The 10,160-nt window shown below is 40.0% G+C and overlaps 1 pseudogene; it reads left to right on the top strand.

Annotated features, from left to right (window-relative positions):
• LOC127747619 (uncharacterized) overlaps nt 1-8,548 on the top strand; it is a 101,095-nt pseudogene extending 92,547 nt beyond the window's left edge.
• Nucleotides 8,549-10,160: the final 1,612 nt, after the last annotated feature.

Below are 10,160 nucleotides of genomic sequence, written 5' to 3'. Positions count from 1 at the left end.
GTTCTACAAGCAAACAAGGCTTGAATGTTTATCTCTTCGATTCCTTAATCAGAATCTTGGTGGTATAAGCTAGAATTGATGGCGACATTCAAGAGGATCCGGAAGGTCTAAACCTTGTCTGTGGTATTCTGAGTAGGATTCGAGGATTGAATGACTGTGACGAGCTTCAAACTCGCGATTGTGGGGCGTTAGTGACAGACGCAAAAGAATCACTGGATTCTATTCCGACATGATTGAGAACCGACAGCTGAATACCCGTCCTATGACAGAGCACGTTGAACATTTTCACTGAGAGGACGGGACTGTAGCCATTGACAACGGTGATGCCCAACATACAGCTTGCCATAGAAAGGAGTAAGAAGGATTCGATGAAGACAGTAGGAAAGCAGAGAGACGGAAGGGACAAAGCATCTCCATACGCTTATCTGAAATTCTCACCAATGAATTACATAAGTATCTCTATCCTTATTTTATGTTTTATTACTTGGACGACCCAGTGCACTTGCTGGTTAGTTGTGCGAAGTTGTGATAAAGAGTTGAGATTGCAATTGAGCGTACCATGTTGATGGCACCATTGATGATCACAATTTCGTGCACCAAGTTTTTGGCGCCGTTGCCGGGGAATTAAATGTCCTAACTACAGTTTCACATTTGTTCCCTGCAATAACAGTGCCAAGTTTTGATCCGGCAACAACACCAAGTTTTTGGATTACAAAATAAAAAAAAATCAAAAATATTTCTTGTTTGAGTCTAGTGACTCATTTTAAATTTGGTGTCAATTGCATGTTTCTGTTCTTCTTGCATTTATCATGTGTCTTCATTGATCTTCAAGTTGTTCTTGATGATTTACTTGCTCTGATCTTTAAATTCTCTTGTTTTGTGTGTTTTGTTGTTTCTCATATGCATTCTCAATTTGTTAGTTTCAGTAGTATACAAACTTCTATGTTTGGTGTCTTGCAAGAATTGTTTAGTTGATCTTAGTTTCATTTTTGATTATTCCTCATTTTTAAAAATCCAAAAATTTTTAATTTGTGTCTTTTCAAGTCAATAATACAGAGAATTAAAGATTCAGAACATACAGCAGAGGATTTACACAGAAAAAGCTGGGCGTTCAAAACGCCCAGTAAGGAAGGAAAACTGGCGTTTAAACGCCAGCCAGGGTGCCTGGCTGCGCGTTTAACGCCCAAAAGGGTAGCATTTTAGGCGTTAAACGCCAGAATGGATACCATTCTGGGCGTTTAACGCCAGGATGGCACAAGAGGGAAGATTTTGTTTTTAATGCAAATATTTTTTCAAGTTTTCATAATTTTTCAAAATCAAATCTTTTTCAAATCATATCTTTTCAATCATATATTTTCAAAATCAATTTCTTTTCATTTTCAAAAATACTTGCTAACAATTAATGATTTGATTCAACATTTCAACTATGTTGCCTTTTCTGTTGAGAAAGGCTTAATGTTTGAATCATATCTTTTCTTGTTAGCCAAGTCATTAATTTTAAAAATCAAATTTTTTTTAATTGTTTTTCAATCATATCTTTTTAAAACCATAACTTTTCAATCATATCTTCTTAATCACATCTTTTTCAAAATAGTTTTCAAATCATATCTTTTTTATTTCTAATTTCAAAATCTTTTTCAAAAATCACTTAATTTCTTTTCCACTCTTGGTTTTCGAAAATCAATTTCCATTTTTCAAAATTTCTTTTAATTAATTCACTTTTATTTTCGCAAATTTCTTTCCCTCTTCTCACATCCTTCTATCTATGGACTAACAATCCTCCTCAATGCACAATTCGAACTCTATCTTTCTAAGTTCGAATTCTTTTACCTCTTCCTTCTATTTTTCTTTTCCTCTGACACCTCAAGAAATCTCTATACAGTGGCATAGAGGATTCCATATTTTCTTGTTTTCTTCTCTTTCATATGAGCAGGAGCAAAGACAAAAGCATTCTTGTTGAGGCTGACCCTGAACCTGAAAGGACCTTGAAGCAAAAGCTAAGAGAAGCTAAAGCACTACTCTTTGTAGAGGACATAACAGAAATCTTCAAAGAAGAAGACATGGCAGCCGAAAACAAACAATGCCAACAATGCAAGGAAGGTGCTGGGTGACTTTACTGCACCTACTCCCGACTTCTATGGGAGAAGCATCTCTATCCCTGCCATTGGAGCAAACAACTTTGAGCTTAAGCCTCAATTAGTTTCTCTAATGCAACAGAATTGCAAGTTCCATGGACTTCCATTGGAAGATCCTCATCAGTTTTTAGCTAAATTCTTGCAAATCTGTGACACTGTCAAGACCAATGGGGTTGTTGAGGTCTAAAGACTTATGCTATTCCCTTTTGCTGTAAGAGACAGAGCTAGGATATGGTTGGACTCACAACCTAAAGAAAACCTGAACTCTTGGGAAAAGCTAGTCAATGCCTTCTTGGCAAAGCTCTTCCCACCTCAAAAATTGAGTAAGCTTAGAGTGGAAGTCCAAACCTTCAGACAGAAGGAAAGTGAATCCCTCTATGAAGCTTGGAAAAGATACAAACAATTGATCAGAAAGTGTCCTTCTGACATGCTTTCTGAATGGAGCATCATAGGTATTTTCTATGATGGTCTGTCTGAACTGTCCAAGATGTCATTGGACAGCTCTGCTGGAGGATCTCTTCATCTGAAGAAGACGCCTGCAGAAGCTCATGAACTCATTGAAATGGTTGCAAATAACCAATTCATGTACACTTCTGAAAGGAATCCTGTGAACAATGGGACGAATCAGAAGAAAGGAGTTCTTGAGATTGATACTCTGAATGCCATATTGGCTCAAAATAAAATATTGACTCAGCAAGTCAATATGATTTCTCAAAGTCTGTCTGGAACGCAAGCTGCACCAAGCAGTACTAAGGACGCTTCATCTGAAGAAGAAGCTTATGATCCTGAGAACCCATCAATGGAAGAGGTGAATTACATAGGAGAACCCTATGGAAACACCTATAATCCTTTATGGAGAAATCATCCAAATCTCTCATGGAAGGACCAACAGAGACCTCAACAAGGTTTCAACAACAATAATGGTGGAAGAAACAGGTTTAGCAATGGCAAGCCTTTTCCATCATCTTCTGATGAGCGGATAATTTATACGCTTTTTGGCACTGTTTTTAGTATGTTTTTATTAGTTTTTATTTAAAATTCACTTTTCTAGGCTTTACTATGAGTTTGTGTATTTTTCTATGATTTCAGGTAATTTCTGGCTGTAATTGAGGGACCTGAGCTAAAATCTGATTCAAAGGCTGAAAAGGGACTGCAGATGCTGTTGGATTCTGACCTCCCTGCACTCGAAGTGGATTTGCTGGAGCTAAAGAAGCCCAATTGGCGCGCTCTTAATTGCGTTGGAAAGTAGACATCTTGGGCTTTCCAGCAATGTATAATAGTCCATACTTTTCCCAAGATTTGATGGCCCAAACCGGCGTTGCAAATCAGCTTCAGAATTCCCGGCGTTTAACGCCGGAACTGGCACAAAAATTGGAGTTAAACGCCCAAACTGGCACAAAAGCTGGCGTTTAACTCCAGGAAAAGTCCCTACACATGAAAGCTTCAATGCTCAGCCCAAGCACACACCAAGTAGACCTCGGAAGTGGATTTTTACGTCACTTACTCATTTTTGTATACCCTAGGTTACTAGTTCACTATTAATAGGACCTTTTGACCTTGTATCTTTACCTCATGACACATTACACGTTTCTTATTATATCTTCTACGGCATGAGTCTCTAAACCCCATGGTTGGGGGTGAGGAGCTTTGCTGTGTCTTGATGGATTAATGCAATTACTACTATTTTTCATTTAATCACGCTTGCTTCGATTCTAAGATATCACTTGTTCCTCAACTTGATGAATGTGATAATCTGTGACACTCATCATCATTCTCACCTATGAACGTGTGCCTGACAACCACCTCCGTTCTAATTTAGATTGAGTGAATATCTCTTGGATTCCTTAATCAGAATCTTCGTGGTATAAGCTAGAATTAATGGCGGCATTCAAGAGAATCCGGAAGGTCTAAACCTTGTCTGTGGTATTCTGAGTAGGATTCAAGGATTGAATGACTGTGACGAGCTTCAAACTCGCGATTGTGGGGCGTTAGTGATAGACGCAAAAGAATCACTGGATTCTATTCCAACCTGATTGAGAACTGATAGATGATTAGCCGTGCAGTGACAGAGCACGTTGAAGATTTTCACTGAGAGGATGGGAGGTAGCCATTGACAATAGTGAAACCCTACATACAGCTTGCCATGGAAGGAGCCTTGCATGCATGAAGAAGAAGACAGTAGGAAAGCAGAGATTCAAAAGATAGAGCATCTCCAAAACCTCAACATGTTCTCCATTACTGCAAAACAAGTATTTATTTCATGTTCTTTTACTTTTCACAATTAAACCTGAGAATTATTGATATCCTGACTAAGAGTTATAAGATAACCATAGCTTGCTTCAAGCCGACAATCTCCGTGGGATCGACCCTTACTCACGTAAGGTATTACTTGGACAACCCAGTGCACTTGCTGGTTAGTTGTGCAGAATTGCAAAGTGTGATTGCGATTTCGTGCACCAAGTTTTTGGCGCCGATACCGGAGATTGTTCGAGTTTGGACAACTGACGATGTATCTTGTTGCTTAGATTAGGACTGTTTTATTTTTGTTGGTTTAGAGTCTTTTATTTGAGTTTAGTTTCATATTTTATGTTTGGTGTCAATTGCATGTTTTTGTTTTCTTTTAATTTTTCGAATTTGCATGTTCTTAGTCCTTTCTTGATCTTTAAAAGTTCTAAGTTTGGTGTCTTCTTTGTGTTTTCCTTTAAAATTTTTGAGAATTTGTGGTGATTTTATAAAAAATCTCTAAGTTTGGTGTCTTCTTTGTATTCTCTAAAAAAATTTTAAGTTTAGTGTCATTTTGTTGTTTTTCTCTTTCCTCATTTCAAAAAAAAAATATTCTATACTTTACTTGTGAATCCATATCATTTCCCTTTCTCCATCATGGACCTAAGTGAAATTGAGCAGTCCAGAAGGACTCTGGGGTCATATGCTAACCCCATTACAGCTGCATATGGGAGTAGCATCTGTATACCTCCCATTAAAGCAAGCAGCTTTGAGCTAAATCCTCAACTCATTGTCATGGTGCCGCAAAACTGCCAGTATTCTGGTCTTCCACAGAAAGAACCTACTGAGTTTCTGGCACAGTTTTTACAAATTGCTGACACAGTACGTGATAAAGAGGTGGATCAGGATGTCTACAGATTATTACTGTTTCCATTTGCTGTAAAAGATCAAGCTAAGAGGTGGTTGAATAACCAACCCACAGCAAGCATAAAAACATGGAGACAGTTATCAAACAGATTCCTGAATCAATTTTACCCTCCAAAAAGGATGACACAGCTAAGGCTGGACATCCAAGGCTTTAAACAAGAGGATAATGAATCCCTTTATAATGCCTGGGAGAGGTACAGAGGTATGCTAAGAAAATGCCCCTCTGAAATGTTTTCAGAGTGGGTACAGTTAGACATCTTCTATTATGGGCTCACAGAAAAAGCTCAGATGTCTTTAGACCACTCAGCTGGTAGATCTATACACATGCGGAAGACGATTGAAGAGGCTCAAGAGCTCATAGATACAGTTGCTAGAAATCAAAATTTATACTCAAGCAGTGAATCCTCTATAAAAGAAGAAGCTATGGCAGTAACTACTGATCCTAACCCTCAAGAACAGATGGTTGAGCTTAATCAGCAATTACTCATGATGACAAAACAGTTGGCAGAATTTAAAGAGATGCTCCAAGAAACTAAAATTGCTAATAAGAATATGGAAGCACAATTAAATCAAATAAGACAGCAACTATCTAAACAGATAACAGAAGAATGCCAAGCTGTTAAATGAAGGAGTGGGAAAACATTGAATGTATCAACTCAAAGCAGTAGAAAGCTAAGAAAGGAACAATAGACAGAGGATAACCAAACCACTGTCCAAAATCCTTCTAAGGACAGTAAGAGCCCAGAGAGGAATACTTCTGGCGTTCACACGCCAGAAAAGGGGGGAAAAGTTGGCGTTAAACGCCCATTCCTTGCCCAGTTCTGGCGTTCAAACGCCAGAAAAGGGGGAAAGTTGGCGTTTAACGCACATTCCTCACCCAATCCTGGCGTTCAAACGCCAATGAGGAATCAGACACCTGAGAGTGCTGATAGTAACCCCTCTAAGAAGGCTTCTCCAACCACTTCTGTAGGAAATAAACCTGCAGCAACTAAGGTTGAAGAGTATAAAGCCAAGATGCCTTATCCTCAGAAACTCTGTCAAGTGGAACATGATAAGCAATTTTCCCGCTTTGCAGACTATCTCAGGACTCTTAAAATAAAGATTCCTTTTGCAAAAGCACTTGAGCAAATACTTTCTTATGCTAAGTTCATGAAAGAGATCTTAAGTCATAAGAAGGATTGGAGAGAAACTGAAAAAAGTGTTTCTCACTGAAGAATGCAGTGCAGTCATTCTGAAGAGCTTACCAGAGAAGCTTCAAGATCCAGGAAGCTTTATGATACCATGCACATTAGAAGGTGCTTGTACCAAGACAGCCCTATGTGACCTTGGAGCAAGTATCAATATAATACATGCATCCACTATCAGAAAGCTTGGGCTGATTGAAGAAGTCAAAACAACCCGGATATGCCTCCAACTTGCTGATGGCTCCATTAAATACCCATCAGGCATAATTGGCATAATTGAGGACATGATTGTCAAGGTTGGGCCATTCGCCTTTCCAACTGACTTTGTAGTGCTGGAAATGGAGGAGCACAAGAGTGCAACTCTCATCCTAGGAAGACCCTTCCTAGCAACTGGACGAGCTCTCATTGATGTACAAAAAGGGAAAGTGACCCTGAGAGTCAATGAGGATGAGTTTAAGTTAAATGTTGTCAAAGCTATGTAGCACCCAGACACCCCAGATAACTGCATAAGCGCTGATATTATTGACTCTTTAGTGGAAGAGATCAATATGACTGAGAGTCTCGAATCAGAGCTAGAGGATATCTTTAAAGATGTTCAGCCTGACCTGGAGGAACCAGAGGAAATAAAAGAAATTCTAAAAATTCCTGAGGAAGAGGATAAGCCTCCTAAACCCGAGCTCAAGCCACTACCACCATCCCTAAAATATTCATTTTTGGGAGAAGGTAACACTTTTCCAGTGATCATAAACTCTGCTTTAAATCCACAAGAAGAGGAAGCACTAATTCAAGTGCTAAGGACACACAAGACAGCTCTTGGGTGGTCCATAAGTGATCTTAAGGGCATTAGCCCAGCAAGATGCATGCACAAGATCCTATTGGAGGATGATGCTAAGCCAGTGGTTCAACCACAGAGGCGGCTAAATCCAGCCATGAAGGAGGTGGTGTAGAAAGAGGTCACTAAGTTACTAGAGGCTGGGATTATTTATCCTATTTCTGATAGCCCCTGGGTAAGCCCTGTCCACGTTGTCCCCAAAAAAGGAGGCATGATAGTGGTTCATAATGAAAAGAATGAACTGGTTCCTACAAGAACAGTTACAGGGTGGCGTATGTGTATTGACTACAGAAGGCTCAATACAGCTACCAGAAAGGATCATTTTCCTTTACCATTCATAGACCAGATGCTAGAGAGACTAGCAGGTCATGAATACTACTGCTTTTTGCATGGCTATTCAGGTTACAACCAAATTGCAGTAGATCCTCATGACCAAGAGAAAATAGCATTCACATGTCCTTCTGGAGTATTTGCCTACAGAAGGATGCCCTTTGGTCTGTGTAATGCACCTGCAACCTTTCAGAGGTGCATGCTCTCTATCTTCTCTGATATGGTGGAGAAGTTCCTAGAAGTCTTTATGGATGACTTCTCAGTATTTGGAGACTCATTCAACTCCTGCCTTAACCATCTAGCACTTGTTCTGAAAAGATGCCAAGAGACCAACCTAGTTTTAAACTGGGAAAAATGTCACTTCATAGTGACTGAGGGGATTGTCCTTGGGCATAAAATTTCAAGCAAGGGAATAGAGGTGGATCAAGCAAAGGTAGAGGTAATTGAAAAATTACCACCACCTGCCAATGTTAAGGCAATCAGGATTCTACAGAAGGTTTATAAAGGATTTTTCAAAAATTGCAAAACCTCTGAGTAACCTGCTAGCTGCTAACACACCATTTGTGTTTGACACATAGTGTCTGCAGGCATTTGAGACCCTGAAAGCCAAGCTGGTCACAGCACCAGTCATCTCTGCACCAGACTGGACATTACCATTTGAACTAATGTGTGATGCCAGTGACCATGCCATTGGTGCAGTGTTGGGACAGAGGCATGACAAGCTTCTGCACGTCATTTATTATGCTAGCCGTGTTCTAAATGATGCACAGAAGAATTACACAACCATAGAAAAAGAGTTACTTGCAGTGGTTTATGCCATTGACAAGTTTAGATCCTACTTAGTAGGGTCAGAAGTGATTGTGTACACTGACCATGCTGCTCTTAAATACTTACTCACAAAGCAGGATTCAAAACCCAGGCTCATAAGGTGGGTATTACTTCTGCAAGAGTTTGATATAGAAATAAGAGACAGAAAAGGGACAGAGAACCAGGTAGCTGATCATCTGTCCCGACTTGAACCAGTAGCTGGGGCGTCCCTCCCTTCTACTGAGATCTCTGAAACCTTTCCAGATGAGAAACTCTTAGCCATCCAGGAAGAACCATGGTTTGCAGATATTGCAAATTATAAAGCTGTGAGGTTCATACCACAGGAGTACAACAGGGTGCAAAGAAAAAAATTAATTTCAGATGCCAAGTACTACCTATGAGATGAGCCATATCTCTTTAAGAGATGTGCAGACGGAATAATCCGCAGATGTGTACCTAGAGAGGAAGCACAAAGGATCCTGTGGCATTGCCATGGATCGCAGTATGGGGGACATTTCGGAGGTGAGCGAACAGCCACTAAGGTCCTCCAATGCGGATTCTACTGGCCTACTATCTATAGGGATGCCCGGGAGTTTGTGCGTAACTGTGACAGTTGCCAAAGAGCTGGTAACTTGCCTCATGGTTACGCCATGCCTCAACAAGGGATCCTAGGGATTGAATTATTTGATGTATGGGGAATTGACTTCATGGGTCCCTTCCCACCATCATACTCAAACACTTATATTCTAGTGGCAGTAGACTATGTGTCTAAATGGGTAGAAGCAATTTCCACACCCAATAATGATACCAAGACCGTACTGAAATTCCTACAGAAATACATCTTCAGCAGGTTTGGTGTTCCCAGAGTACTAATCAGTGATGGGGGCAATTATTTCTGCAATAAACAGCTGTACTCTGCTATGGTCCGATATGGAATTAGCCACAAAGTAGCAACTCCGTATTACCCACAGACAAATGGGCAAGCTGAAGTCTCTAATAGAGAGCTAAAAAGAATCCTAGAACGGACTATTATTGCCCATAGAAAGGATTGGGCAAAGAGCTTGGATGATGCTCTGTGGGCATACAGAACAGCCTTCAAGACTCCTATAGGAACCTCTCCATACCAACTTGTGTATGGGAAGGCATGTCATCTGCCCGTGGAATTGGAACATAAAGCCTACTGGGCAACCAGACTCCTAAACATGGATGCTAAGTTAGCTGGTGAAAAAAAGATTGCTCCAGCTAAATGAGCTAGAGGAGTTCAAACTCAGTTCCTTTGAAAATGCAAAAATTTATAAGGAAAAGGCAAAGAAGTGGCATGACAAGAAGTTGTCATCCAGAGTCTTTGAGCCAGGACAAAAAGTTATACTCTTCAACTCTAGGCTCAGACTATTCCCAGGAAAACTTAAATCCCGGTGGAGGGGTCCGTATGTGATTACAGGGGTCTCACCATATGGATATATTGAGCTTCAGGATATTGATTCTGACAAAAAGTTCATTGTTAATGGACAGAGAATCAAACATTATCTTGAAAGCAATTTTGAGCAGAAATGCTCAAACCTGAGGATTGAATGAGTCTAAGTAAAGGTCCAGCTAAAGACAATAAAGAAGCGCTTGCTGGGAGGCAACCCAGTCATTAGCAGGTTAATTGTTCTTTAAAATAAAAGTTTGATACATATTCTAGGGCGATCATCAAAATTGAAGGAATTCACAGAGTTACAG

This window comes from Arachis duranensis, chromosome 5, assembly GCF_000817695.3.
Source record: "Arachis duranensis cultivar V14167 chromosome 5, aradu.V14167.gnm2.J7QH, whole genome shotgun sequence".
NCBI classification, from domain to species: Eukaryota; Viridiplantae; Streptophyta; class Magnoliopsida; order Fabales; family Fabaceae; genus Arachis; species Arachis duranensis.
The sequence above is the reverse complement of the archived record's forward strand: the minus strand, read 5'-3'. Positions and strand labels throughout refer to the sequence as shown.